General features: G+C 35.1%; 1 protein-coding gene across 1 annotated transcript in view; it reads right to left on the bottom strand.

Annotated features, from left to right (window-relative positions):
- DOCK3 (dedicator of cytokinesis 3) overlaps positions 1-17,553 on the bottom strand; it is a 482,665-nt gene that overhangs the window by 245,897 nt on the left and 219,215 nt on the right. The window lies entirely within an intron of this gene.

The following is a 17,553-nucleotide window of genomic DNA, read 5'->3' on the forward strand; positions in this document are numbered from 1 at the left end:
AAGATGTATATATACATTGGAATTATTTCTCAGCCATCAAAAAGTATGTAATCTTGCCATTTGCAACAACGTAAATGGAACAGAGTGTATTATGCTAAGCAAAGTAACTAGTCAGAGAAAGACAAATAGCATATGATTTCATTCATACGTGGAATTTAAGAAACAAAATAGATGAACACGGGAAGGGAAGGAAAAATAAGACAAAAATAGGGAGGCAAACCATAAGAGACTCTATAGTTAAGAAAACAAGCAGGGTTGCTGGAGGGGAGGTGGGTGGATGGGCTAAATGGGTGATGGGTATCACAGAGGGTACTTTTTGGGATGAGCACTGGGTGTTATATGTAAGTGATTAATCATTAAATTCTACTCCTGAAACCAATACTACACTATATGTTAACTAACTTGAATTTAAATTGAAAAAAAAAAAAAGTTCTTATATGCTTTAAAAAGCCAATCTCAGAAACAAAGAACTGAACAATCATTGCTTGGTGGGGTGGGTCGGGGACATGAAGAGATGTTGGTCATAGGGCCCAAACTTCACTTATAAGCTGAATAAGTTCTAGACATCTAATATACAGCATGATGCCTATAGTTGGTAATACTGTATTTATTGTATACTTGAAATATGCTAAGCCAGATTAGGGATTCTTACCATACACACAGAGAAAAAGTAACTATGTGATAGAATGGATGTGTTAATTAACTTGATTATGGCAAAACATTTCACAATGTATATTTATATCAAATCATCTTGTACACTTGAAATATATACAATTTTATTTGCCAATTATACCTCAATAAATCTGGAAAAAATAGCCATATATACTACAATGCAGCAATCTTACTCGCAGTGATATCCCAGAGAAACTCTGACACAGGTCCTTGAGGAAACTTTTATAGGATGTTTATTACAGAACTATTTGTAGCATCAGGAAGTTGGAGGCAGACTAGGAGCAACAGCAAGAAATAATAATCTAAGAGAAGGAAATCTTGCCATTGTGACAACATGGATGAACCTGCAGCACATTATGCTAAGTGAAATAAACCAGACAGAAAAAATAATAATAATAATAATTTTTTACAAGCAATAGTTACCATGTTAGAATTAAAAGGAGAAATTTAAGGAGTGCCTGGGTGGCTCAGTCAGTTAAGTGGCCCACTCCTGATTGGCTGAGGTCATGATCTCCAGGTTGTGAGATCCAGGCTCCTGTCAGCAGCCTCATGTCGGGCTTTACATGGAGTACACTGCAGATTCTCTCTCTCTCCTCCTCCCCCCATCCCTACCCCTCTCCCTGCTCATGCGCTCTTTCTTTGTCTCTAAAATAAATAAAATCTTTAAAAAAACAAAAAGGAGAAATTTAAAAACCCTACTAACTAAAAATTAATAAATGCAAACACATTTTAACATACATCACGTTTTTATAAAAAATAACTGCATTTTTCAAAATAAAAAAATTAGTGAAATAAAAGAAGTAATAATCTAAATGTACACAGAGCAACATTATATTGTTTGGGGAAATACAAATTTCAATACCTTATGCAAAATTAAAAACACATACATAAAATTTGGGGGGAACAATAACATATCTAAGAACATATGTTAATTGCTCACAGTAGTGGTGGTGGGAGAATAGGAGTAAAGATAGAGAATAATGGGAAAACATATATAAATAAACAAGGGAGGAGCCTTAAGTGACAGATGACAGTAGTGTGCCATAAACCAGTAAGTTTGAATATCTCAAACCTCACTTGAAGTTCAAAAGAAAATATAATAAAACAACATGTCAAGTTATCACTCTACAATGAAAAACATTAAGAGAGTCTGATGTTAGCACTGGCCTTAGCAACACTATATATAAACAGTCAAAACATCAGAAGGTTGCATACCTGGAATGGACTCTAACAATGCGAAATGTGTTATTTGGATATTCGAAGGATAGTCTGATGGTCTCATGCATACATCTCCACAATGTAATGAAACCAGATCTCTCTCTGTTATTTAAATGCCTGTCTTCTGTAGACTGGGCCTCATGAAATTTCCATTGGTTCTGATTATTCTGAACAATTAGTTTCTCCTGCAGTACCTGGCTTTTTACTTATCTCTGGCTCAAATCTTAAATTCTATTTTATTTTATAGCTGACTCCTGAAAAATCAGTTCTCTCCTGCCTGGATCCTGGAAACTTGCCAACCCATAGCATATACACCCCAACTTATCAGATGAAATGTGCCCCACGAATGGAAGGGGTAGGTCCAGCCTAACAGAACTCCCTTTTCCCTATCAAGTATCTGGATGGGATCGACTCTGTGATACTCCTTTTTTCCCTAAGTTTCTATCATTTAAAAATCACTCTTCTGGCTAACAATTTTTCTTTAGATAAATTCATACTAGTTTCTAGAAAGTCTGGTAGGCTGCATTATTTTTCTAAGGTAATTGCAAGTATGCAATGAAGAATTATATATTGTTTTTGTCATTAACCCTCAGAGGGAAAACTTGCTTTCTTATTTCAAAAGTTCTTGGGAATGATAACCTCATTTTTACCTTCTTTTACTGCCTTTCAGGCCAGATCCAGCATTGAAGTAAGACCCAGCCTCTAAATGGCCTCTTACTGACATTCCCTAGAGTCACTGACTTACTTGATGCAATTCCTCCCCAGTTCAAGCCTTTTCTCTTAATCCTCAGTATACATTTTTTATGGGACCTTTGACTCTGATTAGCATTTATTAAATTTATGGCAGCTTTATGTCATAGTTCAAGGATCATGAGCAGAAAATCAGAGTTACCCTTTAGTTGAAAGTTTAAAATACTTTGGGACCAGGAATTCAGTAGGAAAAAATGATATTAAATGGCATGAAGTTGTCACCTTAACAACACTACTATTAGGTAAGGAACAATACAACAGATAATAATAAGCTTTGAATTACTGTCAGTATCGGTCCTTATTTTAATGACAGAATCAATCTACTTGCATCTTAGAAAAAAGAAACCATGTCATGTTATGACTATAAAAAGTAAGTTTAATTCATCAGCAAGTATCACTTTCAAATACAAAGGAGAATAAACAAAAGTCTATTTTGGAATTATACCCGGGTAAAGCTATTTCAAGGCTCAAATCCAAGGAAATGGCATATACAATGAAACAGTACTGGAAATGCTCTTAATTCTCTTTAAAAAAAATCCTTTTCTTCTTGCATTAAGAGCTATTGTCAAACACTAGGAGAGCATGACTAATACCCAAACCTGTTATCACCATACTCTATAATTAACAATGAATCAACATGTGCCCAACTTCTTAGCTCTGCTCAGATATTTGTTAAGAGAAACAAAAGTTCAAGAGATCTATGCTAAGCTATGCTTCTTTCCCATGTTAAAAAGAACACTACACCACAAAGATACCACATCACACTGGGCAGAATAGCTAAAATTAATTAACTCAGAAAACAACAGATGTTGGCAAGAATGTGGAGAAAGGGGAACCCTCTTACACTGTTGATGGGAATGCAAACTGGTGCAGCCACTCTGGTAAACAGTATGGAGTTTCTCAAAAAGCTAAAACTAGAACTACCCTACAACCCAGCAATTGCAGTTACCCAAAGGATACAAAAATAGTGATTTGAAGGGGCACATGCACGCCAATGTTTATGGCAGCAATGTCCACAATAGCCAAAATATGGAAAGAGCCAGATGTCCATTGACTGATGAATGGATAAAGAAGATGTGATGAATGGAACTAGAGGGTATTATGCTAAGCAAAATAAGTCAAAGAAAGACAAGTAGCATATGATTTTACTCATATGTGGAATTTAAGAAACAAAACAGATGAACACAGGGGAAGGGGAGGAAAAATAAGACAAAAAAATAGAAAGGGAGGCAAACCATTAGAGACTCTATAGTTAAGAAAACAAACTGAGGGTTGCTGGAGGGGAGGTGGGTAGGGGGATGGGGTAATTGGGTCATGGGCATTGGGGAGGGCACATGATATAATGAACACTGGGTGTTATATGCAACTGATGAATCACTGGGTTCTCTCTCTGAAACTAATAATACACTCTAGGTCAACAAACTTAAATTTAAATAAAATCTAAAAAAAAAAAAAACCAACACTACTTCTCTTTAGAATTCTTACAGTTAATGTTTCACTTTACCTAGACCAATTTCCTTTCTGTATATTCAGTCTTAGAAATGACTGACTTAATATAGTTGGTACAATATACAATACTGTTGCTTTTACCAAGGTCATCAATGGTTAGGGAGAAGGAAGAATAATAAAAAGGCAGTGGGTTTTTTGTTTGTTTGTTTACATGATAAGATAATGTCTTAGCCTTTTGGGCTGCTCTAATAAAATATCATAGATTGGATGGCTTATATAGAATAGAAATCTACTTCTTACAGTTCTGGAGGCTGGAAATTCAAGGTCAGGGTGACAGCTTGGTTAGGTTTTGGTAAAGGCCTTCTTCCGAATTGCAGACTGCGTCTTCATGTGGTAGAAGGGTCAAGGGAGCTCCCTGGGGTCTCTTTTATACGTGCTTTTATAAGAGCATTAAGTCCATTCATAGGGCTCTACCCTCATGACCTAAGCACCTCCCACAGGCCCCACTTCCTAATACTATCACATCAAATGTTAGATTTTCAACATATGAATTTGGGGAGGACATAAACATTTAGACCATAGTAGATAATGATTTAGCTTAACACTTGTACAACAGATTCCTCTGATGATGCTAAAATAAGCTGAAAGAGCTGGGGGACTCATTCCTTATCTGTAAGTTGTCTTCAAGAAAGAAAATCAGATTCCTTTACTAACATGTTTATAAGGGCTGTGACTTTTGTCACTTTTGGCTTACTGCTACTTTCTAAGGCATAAAATAGTTCTTTTAAGTACACAATGTTTGATAAATGATTAAGAGAATGAGACAAAAAGAAAATATTAATGCTCTATAGGTATGATGCTATTCAATAAATCTTTTTACAGATTCTCTGAGAAGTATTTTAATAAAATTCATCACAAAATGGAAATCCTATAACTAGGCTGTAAAGTTCATGAAGGTAGGTATTGTGTCTATTTCACTTACAGCTGCATCTCTAGAACCCATAACAATGTATGACATGTAATAAATGATAATTATTTTAGAATGAAGAAATAAATTAAAAGCTCACAAAATCCTCACATAGAAAATCACAGAGAAAAAGAAGAAGGAAATGATTGTCACAAAAGTCTGATAATGGTGATTTCAGCAGGAGGGGGGGTCACAGGGGCTTTGTAATATTCCTGTATGTGTGTGTGGGTGCACGTGTGTGCACACACGTGTGTGCATGTGTGTGTACACATCTTCCTTATCCATCTGTCTATCCATGGACACTAGGTTGCTTCCATATCTTGGCTATTGTAAATAATGCTGCAATAAACACAGGATGTGTACATCATTTTGAATTAGTGGTTTTGTTTTCTAAATAAAATCAGTGTTTTGTTTGTTTTGTTTTCTACCCAGTAGTGGAATTATTGGATCATATGGCATTTTTTTTTTTAAGATTTTATTTATTTATTTGAGACAGAGAGAATGAGAGACAGAGAGCATGAGAGGGAGGAGGGTCAGAGGGAGAAGCAGACTCCCTGCCGAGCAGGGAGCCCAATGCGGGACTCGATCCCGGGACTCCAGGATCATGACCTGGGCCGAAGGCAGTCGCCCAACCAACTGAGCCACCCAGGCGCCTGGATCATATGGCATTTCTATTTTTAATTTTTTGAGGAAAGTCCATACTGTTTTCCATGGTTGCTGTACCGACTTACATTCCCACCAACAGTGCACAAGGGTTTCTTTTTCTCCACATCCTCCTCAACACTTGTTACTTCTTGTCATTTTGATTTAGCCATTCTGACAGGTGTGAGGTGATATCTCATTGCAATTATTTAAATTTTAATTTAATTTAATTATGTTATGTTAGTCACCATACAGTACATCATTAGTTTTTGATGTAGTGTTCCATGATTCATTGTTTTTGTATAACACCCAGTGATCATTGCAATTTGGATTTGCACTTCCCTGATGATTAATGATATTGAGCATCTTTTTATGTATCTTTTCTCCATTTGTATGTCTTCTAGAAAGTATTTAAATAAAAAAGTAACCCAAAAGGTGTGCATGACAATGGCAGAGTAACAGGTATGAGACTTTAGCATAAGAGAAACTACCTGAAGGTAAAATATTCATCTATTTACGTTGATTACCTCTCAGACTGCCAGGCAAAGAGTATTTTTGTTTCTAGACTTAGAACTGGTTAACAAGAAAGATAATTTTGTGAAACGTTCATTGTATTATAAACACAGGGGGCCAGGTTTCAGGGCTTGGCAGATCACAGCTCTAATTCATTCCAGTCTCTCAAGAAGGAATGCAGTATTGAAGTTCCACTTCCCAAAGAAAAGAGTGACTATCTAACAAACCAATCCTTCCACAAACCACAGCTATCAACTCTCGGCAAAATACAAAAAAAACCCCAACTATATCTGAGGATTCAGGAAACTGAATGAAGGCAAGCAGATTTTGGAAGGAAGTCAAATGTAAAGCAATTTTCATGAAGTAAGCAACATTCTCCCCACACTTTTTAAAAAAAGATTTTGCCTTAATGGAAGCTGCAGTCTTCATAGCTCCCAAAACTCTAATAAAAAGGCAGTCATCTTTATGGCTAAAGAAAACAGCAAAAGATCCTGGGTAACTAGGGCACTAAAAAGGGAAGAAAAAACACTGATAGGGAGACAGCCTGATAAGGGTAAGCCTGAATTATGTGTTTAAATACAGATCAAGTCTCTGGCTGGCTCCTGAACCATGCCTGCTTGGGGCAAACTGAAAGAAGCTTGTACCTGAGGCTTAGAGAACTGAACCAAATTCTGAGCCACTACCTGCCACAGGCATTACAGCATGCAAATTAACTGTTTGCTAAAACCAAAACCTCAACACTCTTAGGAACAATGTAAGAGAATCCGGATTCTCCACAACGTAACATTCACCATGTCCAGGACACAATCCAAAGTTGTTATTATTTTTTTAAACCCAAAGTTATTTGATCTGAATTTCATGAGGCTGGAAAATGTTACTCATTCTTAAGGGAAAAGACTAATCAACAGATGCCAAGCCTGAGATGGTCAAGATGTTGGTATTATCAAACACTTTAAAGGAGCTGTTAATTATATTCAGTGAGATAAAGGAAAATATGCATTAATAAGTGACAAAATAAGAAATCTCAACAGAAAAATGGAACATATAAAAAAAATTTCGGAAATTTTAGAGCAGAAAATATGAGAAAATTTTTAAATTCACTGAATGAGTTTAATGGCAAAATAAAAACAACAGATGAAAGAGTCAATGAACTTGAAGACAAATGAACAGAATAAATCTAATCTGAAAAGAGAAAATATATTGGAACAAAAAAAGTAGAGCCTCAAAGACCTGTGGAACAATATTTAAAGTTCTAACATAATTAGAATCCCAGAGAGAGAGGGAAGAGAGAGAATGAGGCAGAAAAAATATTTGTAGAAGTAATGGCAAAAAAACTTCCAAATACTGGTGAAGGACATAAATTTAGAAATTCAATAAGCTTAGCAAACTTGCAAACAAACTAAAGAAATCCATGTATAGGTACACGATAGCCAAACTATGACACACCAAAGATAAAGAAAAGATCTTAAATGCAGTCAGAGAAAAACAGTAAATTACATACAGCAAAATAATGATTCACATTTACACTGATTTTTCATTAGAAACTCTGAGGTCAGATCACAGTGGAACAGTATATTTAATGTACCAGAAAAAGGCAATCCAAAATTCTATCTCCAGAAAAATATCATTCAAGAATTATAGATGAAATAAAGATATTTTAAGAAAAAGGAAAATGAGGCACCTGGGTGGCTCAGTTGGTTAAGTGTCAGCCTTCAGCTCAGGTCATGATCCCAGGGTCCTGGGATCAAGCCCCATATTAGACTCTCTCTCCCTCTGCCCCTCTCCCCCTTGAGATCTCTCTCTCTCTCTCTCTCTCTCAAATAAATAAATTGAACATTATATCAAAAACAAATAATATAATATACCTTGGCTAATTGAATTTAAATAATTTTTTAAAAAGCCCTCTTTCAAAAAAAAGAAAAAGAAAAATTAAAAAAAGAAAAAGGAAAATTAAAGACAACATTGTAACCAAACTCACATGACAAGAGACAGTAAAGAAAGTTCTTTATACTGAAGGGAAAGGACACCAAAGGGAAACTCCTGGATCTTCATAAATGAATAATACTGGAAATAGTAAATACATGGGTAAATATTAAAGAATATTTTTGTTCTTAATTTTTTTCATTAGATGAATTTGATGGGTAGCATTCTGTACATTTAAGGGACACAGCATATTATGTTAATACATTTGTATATTGTAATATAATTGTTGATATAGCAATATTTATCACATTTAATTATTATAGTACAATATTATCATCTATATTCATTATTCTATGCATTAGATCTCTATGGCTGTTTATTACTCATTACAAGTTTTTGTCTTAAACACCATAACTCTGATCCCTGCCCTTCATCCCCTGGTAACCACCATTTTACTGTGTTTTTTACAGGTTTAACTCTTAGATTCTACATATAAGTGATATTGTACAGCACTTATCTTTCTGACTTATCTTGCTTAGCATAATGTGCTTAAAGTCCATCCATGCTGTCACGAATAAGAGGATATCCTCTTTTCTTGTGGCTGAATAGGATTACATTGTGTATATGTCCCACATATTTTTTATCTACTTATCTGTTGATGGGTTTTTGCATTGTACCTTGGCTATTTGTGAATAATGCTGCAATAAAACACAGGAGTGCATAGATGTCATTGAAATCCTATTTTTATTTTCTTTGGGTATTACCCAGAAGTGCAACTGCTGGATATTATAAATCTATTTTTAACTTTTTGAGGAAACTTCATATTGTTTTCCATAGTGGTTGGACCAATTTACATTCCCACCACAAGATATAAGGGTTCCCTTTTCACCACAACCTCATTAACACCTGTTGTTTTTCGTCTTCTTGATAGCCATTCTAACAAGGTGTGAGGTGATATCTCATTATGGCTTTGATTTGCATTTCCCTGATGATAAGTGATGTTGAGTATCTTTTCATGTATCCATTGGCTATTTTGATATCCTCTTTGGAGAAATGTCTATTAAGTTCTTCTGCCCATTTTAAAATAGATTGTTTTATTGATTTCTTCAGATATTTTGGATAAACCCCTTATCTGATATATGGTTTGCAAACATTTTCTGCCATTCTGCAGGTTGTCTTTTCATTTTATCAAATGTTTCTTCGCTGCAAAGAAGCTTTTGAATTTGATGTAGTCCTGTCTGCTGATTTTCTCTTTCGTTGCTTGTGCTTTTGGTGTCATGCCCAAAAAATTACTGCCAAGACCAAAACTGATGAACTTCTTCCCTAAGATTTCTTCTAGAAGTTTAATGGTGTCAGGTCTTATGTTTAAATCTTTGATCCTTTTCAAGTTAATTTTTGTGAGTGGTGTGAGATAGGGGTCCATTTTCATTATTTTGCAGGTGTTTTCTAGTTTTCCCAGACCCATTTGTTGAAGAGACTATCCTTCCCCATTGAGTATTCTTGGCTCTGTTGTCAAGTATTAGTTAACCATATAAGCCAGGAATTAATTCTGGGCTCTCTATTCTGTTCCATTAATCAATGTGCCTATTTTTGTGCCAGGATCATACTATTTTTATTACTATGGCTTTGCAGTATAATTTTAAATCTGGAAGCATGATACCTCTGGCTTTGTTCTATTTTTCTCAAGATAACTTTTTTAAAAATTTTATTTTATTTTGTTATGTTAGTCACCATCCAATACATCATTAGTTTTTGATGTAGTGATCCACGATTCAATTATTTTGCTATTTTTGTGGTTCCACAAGAAATTTTAGGATCGTTTCTTCTATTTCTGTGAAGAATGCCTTTGTTTTTGGTAGGGGTTACATTGAATCTGTAGGTAACTTTGGGTAATACAGCCATTTTAGCAATATTAACTCTTCTTTTTTTTTTTTAATATTAACTCTTCTGATCCATGAACAGATGTTTTTCCACTTGTTTGTATCTTTTATTTCTTTCAGCAAAGTTTTGTAGTTTTCGTTGTATAGAACTTGCCCTTCCTTAGATTTTTTCCTAAGTATTTTATTCTTTTGATGCCATTATGAATGGGATGGTTTATTTCTTTTTCAGATGTTTTATCATTAGTGTAAAGGAATGCAATTGATTTCTGTATGCTGATTTTATATTCTGCCACTTCACTGAAATCAGTGATTAATTCCAACAGTTTTTAAATGGATTCCTTGGGATTTTCTATATACAGGATCATATTATCAGCGAATAATGATAATTTTAATTCTTTTCCAATTGGATGCTTTTTATTTCCTTGTCTTGACTAACCGCTCTAGCTAGGACTTCTGGTACTATATTGAATAGGAGTGGTGAGAGTGGGTATCTTTGCTTTGTTCCTGACCTTAGAGAAAATCCTTTCAATTTCTCTCCATTTAGTATAATGTAAGCTATGGGTTTGTCATATACAGTCTTTATTATGTTGGAGTATGCTCCTTCTATACCCAGTCTGTAAAAAGTTTTTATCATGAAAGGATGTTGTAGCTCTTAATTTTTTTAAAATCTGATTGATTAAAAAATTCTAATACTGTCTTAAGTGAGTCATAATATATAAAGATGTAATACAGATGACGAGTATAACAAAGAATGTCAGTGGGGTGTGTGTTTGTAAATATATGTATATAGTTGTAAGGTATTTACATTTCATATGAAGTAAAACAATGTTAACGCTACAGGACTATAAAAAACTATGAATGTATATATAATAATTCCTAGAGAAATAACAAAAAAAATGCAAAGAAGTACAGAAATAAGCCAGTACATATATTACAATGGATTTCCTAAAAGTATTCAAATAATTCCAAAAAATATGGAAAAGGGAAAAAGAAGAAAAAAACAGATGAGACAAACAAAAAATAGCAGATGTAAATCAGTATCAATGATTACATTAAATCTATTAAAGTAGCAACACTCTAATTAAAAGGCACATAATATCATAATGGATAAGATGCAAGACCCAACTAAATGCCACTTACAAGAAACGTATTTTAAATATAAGGACACAAAGAGATTGAAAGTAAATGCAAGAACACATATTTTATGCAAACAATAAGCATAAAAAGGCTGGAGTGGCTATATTAACATAAGATAAAATAAACTTCAAGACAAGAATATCATTGTCAAAATTAATAAAATTTTACCCCTTAAATGGATGCATTACATTCTATGTAAATTATTCCTTAATAAAAAAAATTTAAAGTAATACATTATCATTAATAAGCACTTATGGAAACAGTGTCATTTAGGGGTTGGGAATACTAACATGAAACTGTGGCTGAGGGACTAAAACATATTATGGCTAAATGCAATTTCCTGTTTTGTTAAAATTACAAAGTAGTTTGGGATGCCAGCTACCTCTCCTAAAATAAACTCTGGAAAAACTATTAAATTAGAGAAGTGAAGATTCCAGGAACTAACACACACAAGGGGAGGGGGAAGGGAAGAGGGAGGGGTAGGAGGATGGGAATGGAGAGACAACTTGAGAAACAATCAAGGACACTGAAGACTATCTTAAACTGATGTGTGTGCAGGGTGGGTAACTGTAGCATAGGGCACAATTTTCAATAACTTTTTTTTTCTTTCGCAAACATTGAGAACAATTTGTTGGTTCTTTTACTATAAAATCAGCAGTAACAATTAGGGTTGTCCTATTAGCAGGATAAAATCAAGATAAAGAACAAACTTTGCCGGAACAAAGTACTCCTGAAAATGAGTGTTGGCACAAACACCTACTTTCTCTTGCTCCTCCATTCACAGGCCCCAAGGCTTGTGAATTAAAATATAAAACAGCTTCCATCCAGTGTTGCTCCTCCTTAAGAATTTAAAGATACAATGACCAGAGGTTGCCTGGAAAAGTAATGCAAACTGGAGTGATCAACATGGCTTTGTGGTTCTTGTACTTTCCTTCCTAAGGTTTGTCCCTTAAAACTGACGGGACAAACAGGCAGTAAAGCCCAGATTTCAGCTCAAATTCACACCAAGATATATTACCAACAGTGTACATAATCAAGAAAAATAGGATGAAAATAAACAAAGCAGGAAATCAGAAAAAAAAGATAACTGATTAAAGACATATCAAACTGAAAAGTATGAAAACTTCTGTCTTCTAGTAATGATGGAGTAGCTGGTGGCAGCCCAATGCTCCTGTGAGTATAGCTAAAAATGCTGGTAATTTACAAAGTGCATCTTTTTGAAGCTGAAGAGTTTTCAAGACAGCCAGGCCTTACAAGGCCAAGATCCAGGAAAGAAGGAAAACAATGAGGTGCGCTCTATATTCTACATGCCACTTTCTCACTCAGATATTTAATTATTCTTGAGTTGGAAAGAAAAGGTAAGAAAAGCCAACAGAAGATGGCTACTATGAGGCAAAGAAGCCAACTGAGAGCTTTCCTCAGTCACATAGGGCTGGGGTGATAAAAAAATTGAAGTTGGGGCACCTGGGTGGGTCAGTCGTTAAGCATCTGCCTTCGGCTCAGGTCATGATCCCAGGATCCTGGGATCGAGCCCCATATCGGGCTCCCTGCTCGGCAGGAAGCCTGCTTCTCCCTCTCCGACTCCCCCTGCTTGTGTTCCTTCTCTCACTGTGTCTCTCTCTGTCAAATAAATAAAATAAAATCTTAAAAAAAAAAATTGAAGTTTGTGCTGCCAGAGCTGACAGAACTTGAGGGGCTAAGATTTAAAAAGAAAATAGGAGCTCATTGAAGTGTGCCAATACTCTTCAATCTACTTTTCACTTCATACATTTGCTTATTCTTAAAATGTTTATTCCTCAGTGTTAAAAAGACTAACAGAAAGCAAGCTAAAAGTAAAGCACAAGTTTAGCAGAGTTTTAGAGACAAAAATTAGATTCAGGATTTGACAAGAAGGAGAGGCCATAGCAAGCAACCTAGTCTCTCAACTGGAACCACTAGAAGAAATATCCTAAGAATGCACATGAATCAGAGGTAGACCACACCTTACCAAGACTATAATACAGCGTCATCAGATAATCTGCCCCTACTGGAACTGCTTACTAGGAAATAAGGTAAATCCTCTCTGGGAGAAGAGGAAAAAGCCTCTAAAAATTTTTTATATGCAATATCTGGCATTCAATAAAAAATTATCAGATTTCCCAAGAAACATGACCATGGTAAAGACAGTCAAAAGAAACAGACCTACAGGCGACATTCTAATACTGGAATTATTATGAGACATGCCCTTACATTAACTATAATTAATATATTTAATAAAATATGTGAGAAGATAAATAATTTCACTATGGAACTGGAATCTATAAAAATCATATAAAATTCTAAAACTGAAAAATAGGTGAAATTAAGAACTCAACAGGTAAAGCAAAATAAATCATTAGTTAATTTAGAAGACAGATCAGTGAAAATATCCAAGCTGAGCATGGAGAGAAGGAAAAAATAAAAGCAAATAAGAGACACTATATAGATGCAGTGCATTTTCATACACGTAAAATACACATTGCTACCATATATTAACTAGATGGTGCGTGTATCTAAAGTACATGTAACTGGAGGGGCTCCTGGGTGGCTCAGTCAGTTAAGTGTCTGCCTTCAGCTCAGGTCATGATCCCGTAGTCCCAGGATCAATCCCCACACATCAGGTTCCCTGCTCATTGGGGAGTCTGCTTCTCCCTTTGACCCTCACCCCTCTCGTGCTCTCTCTCTCTCACTCACTCTCAAATAAATAAATAAAATCTGAAAAAAAAGGAAAGTACATGTACCTGGAGTCCAAGATGGGCAAGAAAAAGTATGGAACAGAAGCAATATTTGAAAACTTAGAATTTTTCAAAGCCAATGAAAGACATCAAGCCATAGATTCAACTAGTGGTAAGAATGTCAATCTGCATGAATACAAAGAAAACTGGACTTAAGTACATTACAGTAAAACTACTGAAATTAACATGAAGAGAAAATATTTTGTACTGTCATTATCCATGAATGACATGATTTATTATACATGCATAGAACTACCAAAAGAATCTACAGGTAAACCATTACAACTAATAACTTTAATGAGGTCACTAAATACAAAGTGAATCTACCAAAAACACATGGAGTTTAACAAACAACTGGAAAATAACTAAAAAATTTTAACTTATAATAGGAACAATACACATATTTAAGGATAAAGCTAATGAAATGTAGGTAAGACCTCTAATGTGAAAACTACAAAACATTGCTGAGAAAAATTAAAGACATAAATGAAAGAGGTATAGACCATGTTCATTGATTGGAAAACCTAATATTGTTAAAATGTCAGTTCTCCCAGAAATGATCTACAAGTTCAAATACAATCCCAATCAAAATCACAGAAGGGATTTAATGAGGGGGGAAAAGAGTAAATTTAACATTTCTTTAAATTTAAGAAACGCTCATTTTAAAATTCAGGCAGAAATGTCAAGGGCCAACAATAGCCAAGAAAATCTTTTAAATATCCCTTAAACACTACATCAAAAACTAATGATGTACTATATGTTGGCTAACTGAACGTAATAAAAAATAAATGAATGAGGGGCGCCTGGGTGGCTCAGAAGGTTAAGCATCTGCCTTCGGCTCAGGTCATGATCTTGGGGTTGTGGGATCGAGTCCCACATTGAGCTCCCTGCTCCTTGGGAGCCTGCTTCTCTCTCTGCCTCTCTCTCTCTCTGTGTGTCTCATGAATAAATAAAATCTTTAAAAAAAATAAATGAATGAATAAATAAACAAATAAATAAATAAATAAATATTCCTTAAATCTTAAAGACTCTGGAGAATTTATACTAGCAGATATCAAGACTTGTAAGTCCACATTAATTAAGACATGCTGTATTGGTAGAAGAATAAATAAATAAACCACTAGGATAAAATAGAATCTATAAACAGACTCAAACATATATGGTCATGAGATCTGTGGCAAAGGTAACACTGCAATATAATCAGAAAGTATTTTCTTTTTGATATGCAGTGCTGGGTCACCTGATCAACTGACCTCATATTTCCATGACCAAAATTCAATTCCAGATACAAAAATTTAAATGTGAAAGTAAAAGTAAACAGTAAAGCTTCTAGATTATAACATAGTCATGAATTTCTGTTAGACAACAATTTCTTAAACAGGACACAAAAAGTGCTAAGTATAAAGGAAAAGACTGATAAATTAGCTATGCTGAAGTGAAGAATTTCTGATCATTAAAAAACAACATTAAGGGAAAAAGAAAAAAAGAAAAAAAAGGAAAAAAAACAACATTAAGAGATTAAAAATAGGGGCGCCTGGGTGGCTCAGTCCGTTAAGCGGCTGCTTTCGGCTCAGGTCATGATCCTGGGGTCTTGGGATCGAGCCCCACATCCGGCTCCCTGCTCAGCGGAGAGCCTGTTTCTCCCTCTCCATCTGCCTGTCACTCTGCCTACTTGTGCTCTCTCTCTGTCTCATAAATAAATAAAATCTTTTAAAAAAAAAAAGATTAAAAATACAGGCTGCAGTGTAGGGTAATATATTTCTAACAATATATACGACAAAGGATTCCTACGCAGGATAAATAAAAATGTCTATAAATCAATAAAAAAAATTTTTTTAGAGAGGGAAAGAGAGAGGGAGAGCACAAGCATGAAGGGGGTAGGGGCAGAAGGAGAGGGAGAGAGAGAATCCGAAGCAGGCTCCACACCTTGCACAGAGCCCAACAGGGGGCTCGATCCCACAACCCCAAGATCATGACCTGAGCTGAAATCAAGAGCCCAATGCTTAACCAACTGAACCACTCAGACGCTCCAATAAAAACATTTTCTAATTTAACAGAAAATTAAAAAAAAAAAAAACAACCCAGAAACTTTACAAAACTGAAATGGCCAGTTAGTTATCTGAAGAAGAGACATTCAACTTCAGTAGGAAAACAAATAAGCAAACAAACAAATAAATCACAATGAAATACTGATACATGCTTAACAAAATGGCTAAAATTAAAAAGACTGACAAAACTAAGAGTTTTGATGGAAAAAAAGACATGGAACAACTGGAATTGTCATACATTGCTGCTAGGAAAATAAATTGCTTTAACTATTTAGAAAGCTGTTTGGCAGTGTCTTTTAAAGTTGGACATCTGCCTACTTTATAGGCAATAACCCAGCAATTCCATTCCATCTTGCAATCATTATATTGCAACATTTTTGCAAAAGCCTTTACTACTTTCATGGAAATGTACGACATAATCCCGAAAAACAGATGTGAATTGACCTATGAACTCACAGTCCACCCAGTTTAATTCCAAATCATCATTATCCAGTCTTTCTGGAAAGGCTCTATTCTATTTATATTTCTTTCACTGTCTTGGATAATAGGAGTATTTGGGAAATTAAAGTACTGTCATTTCTTGGGATATTTAAGATATTCATGAGAAGGGACTACTGTCTCTCTCCTATTCATACCTCTACCTTCAAAAATTATCTGGGTTTCATAAATTATCAAGTCTCTCAAAGGAATAAAGTTACTAAAATAATTTCTTTTTACACAAGGAGACTGACAAATAGATGATGCAGGTTAGAGTCTCTTTTAAGTCTTCCCAAGCAGGCCATTTGGAATTCACTCCTGGGCAGCAGGAGTTTGGTGGAAAAGATTAGAAGGTGGTTGGTATGACTGCTAAGGAAACAAATGCCTTAAAAGAATCAATTGCTGAATTATATATGCCATATGTCCTCTGTTCAAAAGCAGGACAGAGTGCCAGTTTAGACAGAACAAAGTGCAGAAGATCAAGTTGAAAAAACTAACCCCTAGAATATATCTCTGTGTGGCTTAGGTGAAGGTAAATTTATGACTGTAAAGAGTAAACGCAAACTCTTTTTTAAGCATACATTTCAATGATTTTTAAAAGTAAATTTTTAGAGTTGGGCAGGCATCATCACCATCCAATTTTCAAAACACTTCCATTTTTAATTTGGAGAATGTAAGCCTTGAAATGGGCCCAGCCTTTAAAAGCACACAAATAGGGACGGGATGGCTGGGTGATAGACATTGGGGAGGGTATGTGCTATGGTGAGTGCTGTGAATTGTCTAAGACTGTTGAATCACAGATCTTTACCTCCGAAACAAATAATACACCATATGTTAAAAAAAAAAAAAGGAAAAAAAAGAAGATAGTAGGAAGGAAAAAATGAAGGGTGGGAAACTGGAGGGGGAGACGAACCATGAGAGACTATGGACTCTGAGAAATGAACTGAGGGTTCTAGAGGGGAGGGGGTTAGAGGGATGGGTTAGCCTGGTGATGGGTATTAAAGAGGGTACGTATTGAATGGAGCACTAGGTGTTATACGCAAACAATGAATCATGGAACACTACATCAAAAACTAATGATGTAATGTATGGTGATTAACATAACATAATAAAATAAAATTTAA

Source organism: Neomonachus schauinslandi, chromosome 1 (genome assembly GCF_002201575.2).
Source record: "Neomonachus schauinslandi chromosome 1, ASM220157v2, whole genome shotgun sequence".
NCBI classification, from domain to species: Eukaryota; Metazoa; Chordata; class Mammalia; order Carnivora; family Phocidae; genus Neomonachus; species Neomonachus schauinslandi.